We start from the raw sequence: 10,021 nt of genomic DNA, 5'->3' as shown, positions 1-10,021 counted from the left end.
AGTTTCCTAAATAATATGTATTATAAAAATTTATAATTAATATAAATTCATTATAAATCTAAATTAAAAATAATAATAAATATTAACATTAATTATAAAAAATATTACCATATCACTAAAATGTTTGGAGATATGATTTGCATCCAATCGCAACAACATTTCACTTTCCATTATAACTTCAAACAAAAAAATATAATTACTACAAAAAAATAATTAATTAACTAATTTAAATAAATAATAATTATATAAATATTATTTTAATAAAAAATAATATTTATATAAATATAATAATAAAAAATATAACAACTATTTAAAAAAATACTAACTTAAACAAATTTTTTTTACCAATAATAAGAAATTTAAAACTCAAATGAAATGAGAATTTGAGTTATATAAGAGAGGAAGAGATGTTTTGGTGTGAAGAATGAGGGGAATTGAGAGAGTTTATATAGGGGAGGAGGAGGGGTAGTTGGGGGGAAAACGGATGGGGGCATTAATGGTATTTAATGGAAGACGCGTTCCCGGGATGCGTCTTCCCCACGTGGCAGCTGATCCATCAAAATCCCGTGAAAACGCATCCCCGGGATGCACCTTTCACACGTGGCATTCGAGTCAGTAAAAACCTAGGTAAAACATGTCCCCAGAATGCGCCTTTGTGCCATCTCAACCGAAAATGTACTACTTCGGGAAATATTAGTCAACGGATGTTAGCGAATTTTAGAAAAAAATCAGTTAGGTCAAATCGCCCAATCCAAGAGCAGGTGGGGCATCACGTGAAGTAGACGGCGACGCTTCATTCACACCCGATAAATTCTGCCACGTGTATTCGAGTGACATGTCACTTTGCAATCTGAGATGTGAGTGCACGTGAGACATTCTCTCTGCATCTCTACAATAACAATATATAATAAGTTGTTTTCAATGGTTTTGAATTTGGAATCTCAACAAAAGTGACCACCTTGCACATTCCTTAATATTACATCTCCCAAGTCCAATCGTGGCTATTTTTTTTATGAGTCTAGAATGAATGCAATATAATATTTATTTATAAACTTTCAATCATTTATTATTAAATATTTACACTATTATATATATAATGTTCGAATTTAAAATTTCAAAAAATAATAACAATTTTTAATCATTAAAATCATTTGCAATCTATTTTTGAAGCATACAATTGCAATAATGCATTATAAAAGTTGACCCCAAAAAAGAAGAGGAATGCAATTACACGTTAAGATACGTTGAAAGAAAATGTAGCAACTTTGCGTAACGTACAAGTGAATGACGCGTATATATTTAATGTTAAGTCACATTCTCATTTGTAATAGTTTCTACGCGCTTTTTAATGTATTATGTAAAAGAGTGGTAAAATATATGGTCACATTGACGTTTAGGTGGTGTTTATTTTTATTGTGTAAGGTCTACAAAGTTCTTATATTTACGTCGCGCAGACCACGCACAGACATTGAACTTCGCAGACCGTTTGTTTTTTAGAAGACAAAAGCTCTTCTAACGTCTGCGTGAGCTCTTTTGGGTGCAAACATAATTTTATGTCTCCAAAGGTCTTCAAACATCTTCAAAGAATATTAAAATTATTTAAATCTATTTTAAAATTTATTTTAAAATATGGATTGATTTATTTTAAAATATGGATTGATTTATTTTAAAATATGAAAAATTTTATTTTAAAATATAGATTGATTTATTTTAAAATATGGAAAAATTTATTTTAAAATATGGATTGATTTATTTAAAAAAAATTATTATTGTTGTTGCATGGATTATTTAAATTTCAGTATTATAAAACTAAAATTATTTAAATTTCAGTATTGCAAAACTCTTTTAAGTTTAAAAAATCAGTTAATTTATATTTCAGTTTATTTTAGCATTCTGCAAACGTTAAAAAATAAACAGTCTTATTCTTGCAGACTGCAGACTTTTGATCCACCTCTTCTGCTGCAGATGCCTGCAGATGTGGTCCGCAGACGGCAGACCTTTTACCTCTGTAAAAACAAATATCACCTAAATCTAATCTAAAGAGAATATTTTTGTGATTCGTCTTTTTTATATATATATATATATAAATTTATACTATGTAATTTTTAATAAAATTATGTGATTTAATTTTATCTATAAATATTGAAAGAAAAAAATATTAATTAAAAATGGAATTAAGATTGAATCCATTTCTATGAGCAGTTTCGTATTTTATTTACGATAAATTACAAAGTTTTTGATCTATTTGGTCTAAAATACTACCACAAGTAAAGAGAGAAGCGGTGTGTAGCCCCGGCCCATTTTGAAGAAGCGTTGAAATAGGCCCTTTCCGTTTGCTTGGCAAATATTTTTGGATTGCAAAAATGATTTAGAAAAAAAAAAAGCAATTGACTTCATCTTCCTCAGCCTCGGCGGCCTCAGTCAGGTACATTTTTCGCTTACTCTTTCTTTTTCTTTAAGACTAGTGAGATATTGGGGTCAAAATTCCAAGAAAATTATAATAGAATGTGATTCCAAAACATAATGCTTGCAGATTGAATTTTCATAACTCACGCTCAACCTTGTTTGATTGCTCCGAAAACTTTAAAACATGTCAAGCTCACTCCTCACCTAAGTCAGACAGTTTGAATCTCTACTTTTTTATTTTTTTATTTTTAAAATTTATTTTAAGGAAGCTCTTCAAATCTGAAGTAGTTGGGGGGGGGGGGAAACCCATAAGTGCAGTAGAGTATATGCTCGGTTAACTGAAGGATTTCTTGGTTTCTGTATTATTGATGCGGGGGCGAAAATAAACTTCGCATCGGATTCCATCTCATTCTACTATGGCTATTTTTAGTTATCAACGTTTTCATTTTAGGCTAAGGTTGAGCTCGTAAGCCTTTAATCTTATTATCAATTAAAGTTTACTTGGGTTTCCGGTGAATTCCTGCATCTATTAAGCATATGCGACTATTTTCTTAGCTTAAACTTCAAATTTTGCTCTCAACTTGTTTCGGCCTTTAATTGAAACATCTGATTGTTTTTTTGGCTGCTAGAACTATGCCTCGAAAAGTTAACTATGGAGTTGATTATGATGATGATGATGATGATGACTACGATGAATATGACTATGGATATGAAGTAGAAGACAACGGTGAGTAGATTTTTTTTTCTTGTCATATCTTAGCTTTGTGCTGAGATACCAATCAGGCCATCTGTTTTTCTTGTTGGTTTGCTCTACATTTCACTTAAGGCTCTCAAAGATAACTACCTCAATTTGATTGGAAGCAAAATGGTTAACAGCACTTATACTTGTATCTCTGTCTTCTTACTAACTGAATGCTATCTGTCTCATAAAACAGCGGAAACACCTCCCGAACAAGAAACAGTCAAACACAGTGTGTGGCGTTGCGCTGTATGTACCTATGATAATGATGAAACCATGTCATCATGTGATATTTGTGGGGTTCTTCGTAGTCCTTTGCTCAAAAACTTAACCTATGATGAGAAGAGAGCAGGTATGTTACAATTTCCCTTATCCTATCGGTGTTTCTATGTATAGTATATTATCTAGTATTGGAGAATGAGATACTCTTTTTCTTATATGATGTGCTAAGATCATTCTTTTTCTTTTCTGTTCCTCTTTATCTCCATGCCTGGGATCTGTTTTTTCCTTAGGAAATTGTCAAGCAGATAGCTTGTGAGTGTTTGGATGTACCATATAAAATTAATTATATTTAGTTCACAGGTTTCTTTTGACGTTAGATTAAATGGTGCCTTTTTTTTTTTTCTAGATTTGATCTTTTTCCTGCAGTTAACTGCATATGCAAAGACTCTGGAGTATCTGCTATGGCCGAGTTTCTTTATACATCAGTGAATGATGCTTTTGTGGTGAAATAGGATAATAACTTGCACACGTTTGGGAATGACCAAGAACTATTTCGTGAATTCCATAAAGATTATAGTTTCTCCTACCCATTTGTCTCCGCATAGGTTTGGAATATGTTGAAGCAGGACATAGATATCTACCACAAATATTATTTAAATTTGAGAATCTTTTTTTTCGAAAACAATAAAAACATTTTGTTCCCAAGATTGCTGGATTCTGCTGTTGGATGGTCCCTCTGGGAGTTATGTTACTTCTTTACATCTTAAAAATAGTGCTCAGTATCACTGAACCATTTCTTTTGAACTCTTAAGTTTTTTTTAGAATGAATTGTTGGAGTAAGGTACAACACATCTCATAATATCGCTGTCTTACTCTTTGGATTTATCTCTCTCTGCATCTTGAAATAAATATGCAAATGCAAGTCTGCATTTTAAATAGATGCTGGTTTTATTCTTTGTTATACATTTTCATTTCGGAGTGTTTTAAGAGTGTGTTTAAGCATGACGGTTTTCCATCTTTAAAATAGACCTAGAGTGAATGGGTCTTGTAAACTTTTGATTTGTACCGAGTTGATCTTGGTTGTATCTTATTCCAGGCTTTCATTCACTTGCAGCCAACATTTTTGACTTAAAATCTTCCAGAGTTCACGCGAATGTGGTTGGGGCGGATGAGGCAGTTAAAGTAAGTTCTAAAAGTTTACATAGTTCAAATGTGTCAACAGCAGAAGACAAGCACAATAGACTGGATGAGATCACTTTTCTGAAGAATTTAGAAGTTGATGCACCAGCAGGTTCCAGAACTTCAGATAACTCTTCTGCACCAGTTCCGGAAAGTTGTCTAGATCATGTAGATGAAAGCAGTGTTGCTGTTAATATGCAATATAGTGGGAAAAGCTCACCATCATTGATGCCAAAAGAAAGAAATATTATGGTGGATAATAGCAGCGCTTCAAGGAATGGAGGTAAGGCACATGATCTTGCCAGTAATCTGAAGAACATTTCTTTTTATGCTGAATCTGGGCACTCCAATGATACAAACCCTGGAAGAGAAAATTCATATGCATGGTATAAACCTGAAAAGTGGATGCTCCCAGAAAAAGCAGAACATTCACTGGGTCAACTAAATCTCGCAATTGTAAGTTACATTTCGAGTTTGAATCCTACAATTTTAGGTGATATCATCTTCTATCTTTTTCAGTTTAACATGATTTGATTATATATAACTCTTCACATCTCTTAGGTTGGGCATGTTGATTCTGGAAAATCAACCCTCTCTGGTAGACTGCTTCACGTTTTGGGTCGAATATCCCAAAAAGAAATGCACAAATATGAAAAAGAATCCAAATTGCAGGTATCTCATGAATATTTTCTGATTGCTTTATGTGAACACGTCCATAATCTGATTTCTTTTGCACTTATATTCAATCAGGGAAAAGGATCCTTTGCTTACGCTTGGGCATTGGATGAGAGTGCTGAAGAAAGGGAAAGGGGAATTACTATGACAGTGGCTGTAGCTTATTTTGATTCAAAAAGATATAAAAAAAATGTCGTTGTCCTCGACTCCCCAGGACACAGATTTTGTTCCAAACATGATAACTGGGGCAACACAAGCTGATGCTGCTATTCTTGTAATAGATGCTTCTATTGGTTCATTTGAAGCTGGTATGGATGGCACAGAAGGACAGACTAGGGAGCATGCACAACTCATCCGAAGTTTTGGCGTTGATCAGCTTATAGTTGCTGTTAACAAAATGGATGCTGTAGACTATTCTAAGGATCGGTTTGATTTGATAATATCACAGCTTGGGACATTTCTATGCTCTTGTGGTTTTAAGGATTCCTGTGTCTCATGGATTCCACTGAGTGCTGCTGAAAATCAGAATTTGGTGTCTGCACCTTCGGATTTCCGTCTGTCCTGGTGAGTTTCTTGCATGTATTTGAAGTTACTACGCTTTTGAATCCAGATGTACTTCAGTCCCTATCGACTGAAATATAGAAAAAGTTAGTTGTAACAGATCCTAATGAAATCTTGTGGGGAAGAAGCATCATGGCTGGATTTTTGTAGGAGATTATATTAGTTTGCTGCTCAGTTTTGGCTCTGCTTTTTCGAATTCTGAATGACAATTTACAGCTAAGTACCACCTTCTGCAACTTGATGTATCTTTCTTGATAGATGCAACTCTGATCATATGGTTCAATTTATCTATTTCAATTCCTGTCATCCCTCGATTTATCTGGTTCAAACAAGTTTACACGTTTGTGTTTAGTCTACAAAACAGCATTGTGGTGTTCATTACATAAGATATTGTGCATCACACTGCTAATTTTGTAATTAAATTTATTGTAACTTAGACGAGATACCTCGTTCTCTGTAGAAATATGTCAAAATTTTCTTCCCGGCTTCCCTTTGACATGGCAATTTTTTAAAAATTAACTTTGGTAATTTAATACAGGTATCATGGACCCAATCTATTAGATACGATTGATTCCTTACAACCTCCTAGAGATTTTTTGAAGCCTCTACATATGCCTATATGTGATGTTATAAAATCATCTTCACAGGGGCAGGTGTCTGCATGTGGCAAGTTGGAGGCTGGAGCTTTAAGAAGTGGATCAAAGGTATGTAATTTTCTTGGTGATAAAAGTAGTTTGGATTTGTTTTCCCGTCTTACTACTTGGTGTCTTTATTTGATTGATGTTATTGTTACCTGTTCGAACTTCCCACTTTGGTTACTGATGATATAGTTTTCTGGTTTTAATATAATAACATGCATATCATCCTTAACCATAAACTTAATGTGTGTGATTATAGGTTTTAGTTATGCCATCTGCAATTATAGCAACTGTGCGTTCCTTGGAGCGTGATTCCCAGCCTTGTACGATTGGAAGAGCTGGGGATAATGTTACTGTCAGCCTGCATGGAGTGGATGCAAATCATGTGTTGGCTTGTGGCGTGTTATGCCATCCTGATTTTCCAGTTGCATTTGCTAAACATTTGGAGTTGAAGGTGCTTGTTTTGGATGGTGCAACCCCAATTTTAATCGGTTCTCAGGCAATTTTCCCTTGTAAATTTTGTAATTATTTGTTGGTAATGTTTGGGTTTATATAAACAATCTAATAATCTGATATGGGAATATCAGTTGGAGTTTCATATACACCATGCAAAGGAGTCTGCAAGAATTGCAAGGATATCATCTTTACTCGATTCAAAGACTGGGAAAGTTGCAAAGAAAGCACCCCGCTGCATTGTTGCTAAGCAGAGTGCAGTTGTTGAGGCAAGTCGGTGTATTTGTGTTATTGACTTGATAAATGCAATCAAATTTGTTTTGACCTCAAGAGTTATTTTCTTCTTTCAGGTGATTTTGCATGAAGCAGTTTGTGTGGAAGAGTTTTCGAAACGCAAAGCCCTTGGAAGGGTGTTTCTGAGGACATTGGGAAGAACAGTTGCTGTGGGCATTGTGACCCGAATAGTTTTGTAATAGTTTCCTGTCTGTTGGAGTGGAGTTTTTGTAGTATCCAAGATGTATGTACAATTAATTTGATGTTGGATTTTTTTTTTTTATGGATGGATAAGAACTTGGAGGTTGCAAGAAATATGTACATCTTCCAACTCGATGCCGGTCTCGGCCTTGGCATAATTTTATTAGGAATTTTTATTGTCCCTGGCCCATAGATTTCCTGGATATGTTCAAGTCAATGCCACGGGTAAAAAGCAAGGAAAAAATAGCTTAAGAAGACTTGTCGATTCGTTTTTAAGAAAACCTAAAAAAATTCAACTTCGTTAACCGAAGTTTATATCTACCTATTTGGGCTGTTACAGTTCAAAACATGTTTTAAAACAAAGTAGATTGCATAGCTTACACGATTGGCATTTGATTTATTGCGAATAGGAATAGACATGGGTTCAGTTTTTTATCAAATCGATCTGACTCAATAAAATTATACCTTTCACATGAAATTCGATCTGACCCAAGTTTACGATGATTTCATCTTACATGCTTTTTGAGATAAAATTTATACCTCATCCGACTCAACACGTGTATGTGCGCACGTGTATGTGCGCACGCGTGCACGCACACATATATATATTATTTTTATTTGATAAAATAAAGATCTAATTGAAAAAAATAATATAGATATGAATATTATTGTAATTATCCTTAATTATATTTTCACCTTAAATTCAAGCCCGATTTAAACTCGTAATCTAAAAAAAATCAAAAATTGATTTTTTTTAAACTCGATCCAAGAGGGTCGGATCGGGTCGAAATCCATCAGATTCAGGTTCCGTGTCTATCTCTAATTGTGTGTTCGTTTCAAACGTGGAAACAACTATGATATCAAAGTTCAATAATTTTATTTGCTTTTATTTTAGAAATTATGAATAATAGAAATAATAATCTCAATAGTTTTAATCTGGATGCGACTTCATCACTCTGTTTGGAGATCAGTTACCTGCTATTGCATGAAGTTATGTTTTCAGATTAACTTAACCTACAACTTCAAGATCCCCTGATTGCTATGATGCCCTTGTTTTGTAGCATTTGGATTTTACTGGTGTTTGAATGCTTACCACCTGCCAGTGACCATGGAAACATGTTCATGTAAGATTATTCTGCAAAATGTCTTTATGGCGTTGGAACCTTTTTAAGAAAGAAGCCCCCAATCCCGTGCTTCTTACATGAAGCTTGCCCCTTCTGTAGAGGGGAAGTCACTGGAGGGTTTTTGCTGATGAGACTCGTCTACTTCTAGATGAGAAGAAACATTTTTGTGAGGAGCAGCAGTGCACATTTAGTGGAACCTATTCGGAACAACAGAAACATGTTCAGTTAGAGCATCCTCAAGCGAGAATTCATCCTGCTTGGCACCTGGATTGGGAAAATCTGCAGCAGCCCTCTGAGATTATAGATTGTAATATATAATTTGATTAATGATACAAACAATTAGTGTTGGAATTGAAAAATATTATCAATGTTCATTAGAAGGATAAAAAAAATATTATGCAATTAATTAGTATGTAGGAGCAAGTAAAAAATAAAAGGTCAAGCCCAATAAAACGCGAATGCTTCGGAGCAACCAACATTAACGGGACTAACATAGGCGGCAGTTTCGATAACAATATCCTTTCAGCGGAAGCGCTTGACACTTGTCCAATTCCATATTTTATTACGACGAGGTGGCTCGAGCCAAGTTCCTAAAGGACAAGCCTTGGGCCAGTGATCCCCACTTTTTTAAACGCGTTAAGATCTCCGCCCTCGCCCGCTCTGTTGGCACCATAATGAGGTTGATGCAAGGCAAGACCGATGGGGATGCCATCATTGTCATGGACGCCTTTGCTTTGCCTGTTGAAGGCAAGGCATCGAGACTCGGAGCTCAGGCTGATGCCTACGAGTAAATGGTCGATTATTCCCAGAACAACAAACAGGTTTTTATTCTTCTTACCCTTGGGTTGGGTGTATGATTTTGCTATAAAGCTAATGTTGATGAACATCCATTATTTCATAGGCTGGATGATTAGAGAATGTTGTTGGATGGTATCATTCTCATCCAGGGTATGGATGCTGGCTGTCGAATTGATGTTTCAACCCAAATGCTTAACCAGCAGTTTCAGAAACCTTTCCTGACGGTTGTAACTTGTAATTGATCCAACAAGGACTGTTTCTGCAGGAAAAGTTGACATTGGAGCTTTCAGGACATACCCTGAAGGATATATGCCTCCCGATGACGATTCCTCTCAATAAGATCCAAGACTTTGGCGTTCACTGTAAACAAGTAGCTTATTTACGTAATTCACTTCCACAATGCTTGTCGTCTCACTTTGTATGTCTTCTGCAGTATTATGCATTGAATATCACTTATTTCAAGTCCTCTCTTGATTCTCACCTCTTGGATCTGTTATAAATACTGGGTAAATACCCTTTCTTGTTCACCTCTTCTCGGTAAATACCCTTTTATACTAGGCTTTTAGCAATAATAATAACAATAGTTTTTTATAAATTAAAATCTTATTTAGTAACCAACTAGGCTTCTTAGTACCATTCAATTCTCTAGCGTTTTATTGGTGCATCTTCTGTCTTCTTCGGATTCCTTTTTCATAGTTCCTCATAGCTTCGACTGTAGATTATTACTTGAGGTCATGTCATTCTTTTAGATC

The 10,021-nt window shown here is 34.8% G+C and overlaps 2 pseudogenes; both read left to right on the top strand.

Annotated features, from left to right (window-relative positions):
* The first annotated feature begins 2,721 nt into the window (after positions 1 to 2,721).
* Positions 2,722 to 7,368, top strand: LOC120182366 (annotated as a pseudogene).
* A 1,087-nt stretch (positions 7,369 to 8,455) lies between these two features.
* LOC120182344 lies at positions 8,456 to 9,835 on the top strand (annotated as a pseudogene).
* Positions 9,836 to 10,021: the final 186 nt, after the last annotated feature.

This window comes from Hibiscus syriacus, unplaced genomic scaffold, assembly GCF_006381635.1.
Source record: "Hibiscus syriacus cultivar Baekdansim isolate YM2019G1 unplaced genomic scaffold, ASM638163v2 tig00112637_pilon, whole genome shotgun sequence".
Taxonomy (NCBI): domain Eukaryota; kingdom Viridiplantae; phylum Streptophyta; class Magnoliopsida; order Malvales; family Malvaceae; genus Hibiscus; species Hibiscus syriacus.
The sequence above is the reverse complement of the archived record's forward strand: the minus strand, read 5'-3'. Positions and strand labels throughout refer to the sequence as shown.